Raw genomic sequence first — 2,061 nt, 5'->3', positions numbered from 1 at the left:
ACTTGTATGCAGGGAGTTCTGTTGAAAGCTCAGGAGAAGAACGTTACATAAAGGCTGAAAATAAGTTGCATGTGTTCACAGGACATGAAACCTCTGCTTTGTGAAATGAAAGCAGAAAAACATGAGTAATGGGAAAATAATCATAATGAATAAGGTTAATGAACCTCACAGCTTTTCACAGTATCATGCTGATTTGGTGAATGTGATATTACCAATTGTCAGTGAGTTCATTCTATTTGTACATTGTGTACATTTATGCATTCCTTGCAATGGCCACAGAGAACACATATCCAAACAAATTTCAGAATAAGGATGTGATAACCATCAATTAACCAAACAGTCCAAATAGTACACCCAATATGGCCACCACCCCACACATCACGGAACATGGATTTGAATTTGAATGTATTTTCTACCCATTGTAATTCTATGGCGTCAGCTCCTCTAGGAATATGGCCTGACAGTCAGCCGTGCTTTATGGGAAGTCACATGACACACTGCCCTCATCAATCATCATCAACAACTCCCCCGACCAACCACTACAGGGGATGACATCACAAAGGGCCAGCCAGCCACCTTCCCATAATCCCCCTCCACTCTCTCTCATTATAATGAACTCAACGTCAACAATGTGAATATGATCTAATTACCAGCAGTGTAGCTGATGAGCAACCACAAACCATGAGCGACACTTGCGGTTCATTGGCCAATGGCCGCACACAAATGTTGTAATTCTGTCCGTTACAATCAACCGTTAACGTGGTTTTTCATAGCTGCACGTGGTCAACTTGTCGAGACCTTTGTTCATGTTTTTGTTTTTTTGCCTCCATTACGCTCATCGGCAGACAAAGAAGTGCAATCATGTAGAACGTGAGGGCGGGTAAACGCCACTTCCTTTGGCAAGGGGACAATACGAGGAGTTGAATGGCGTCTCTCTCTCTGTTTGGCTCTGGCCTCTGGTCACCAGCCTAAGGTCACACTGTCACAATGTGAGGGGACACTAGTTGTTGTTTCTGCCTGGGTGTTAGTGCGAATGACCGGGAGGGGCAGAAGGTGTTGTGTCATCACCATGTAGGCTAGTAGAGAGAGCACCCTGTAGCTGAAATGTGTTGTTGTTTTGTAGCCGTCTGTGGAGTTATCGTAGAGCTGCCTGAAACTGCGGAAAGGAAATAATATGTTAAAAGGCTAGTTTTAGCCTAGTCAACGTCAATGTGTTTGATTGGTTTGGTGTGTTTTGATTGGGTGCGTTTGATTGGTTTGGTTTGGCTTGAACGTGATATACAGAGTAATTCTGTCACTGGTGACATCTATACACTCACAAACACATATTATTCTGCACACCCCCCTCACTCTCACTGATTAACCTTCAATATCAATCACAGAACAAGCACACACACACACTCTTTCTCTCTCTCTCTCTCTCTCTCTCTCTCTCTCTCTCTCTCTCTCTCTCTCTCTCTCTCTCTCTCTCTCTCTTTCTCTGTCTCTATATTTATTTCTCTCTATCTCTCTCTCTCTCTCTCTCTCTCTCTCTCTCTCTCTCTCTCTCTCTCTCTCTCTCTCTCTCTCTCTCTCTCTCTCTCTCTCTCACTCTCTCTCACTCACTGACTAATAGCTCAGACACACCAGTAGAATTGTAAAACATTTGCCTGCAGACAGTACTTAGCATAATCTATTTTGTGTTCACACAGCAAAGAACTTGGAAGTCGTCAGCCTTGTTAAAATACTCCAAACCAGAAGGTGGCAGTAGAGTTGTTTGGCAATGCATGTCCGTGTGTGTTGTTTAGTTTATGGTCTACGTTCTAATGTTAGCTTGCTAGCTGCGCTAATGTTGCTATTTTGTAGAAAGCCCTTGTTGATACTAGCCAGATGGCCACAGATAGATAACTACCTAGCAAGATGACGAAGAAACAATTTAATTCACTCTCAACTGCCAGTGCCAGTCCATAGCCAAATGTTTAGATGGTTCGTTGCTACCAGGTTCGTTGCTACCAGGTCGGCATGCAGCAGGTACCGCTTTTATTCTAGCAAGAGAAGGAACGGCCTCCCACTGTGATAGTA

Source organism: Coregonus lavaretus, assembly GCF_964263955.1.
Source record: "Coregonus lavaretus genome assembly, chromosome: 4".
NCBI classification, from domain to species: domain Eukaryota; kingdom Metazoa; phylum Chordata; class Actinopteri; order Salmoniformes; family Salmonidae; genus Coregonus; species Coregonus lavaretus.
This window is presented reverse-complemented; position numbering follows the sequence as displayed.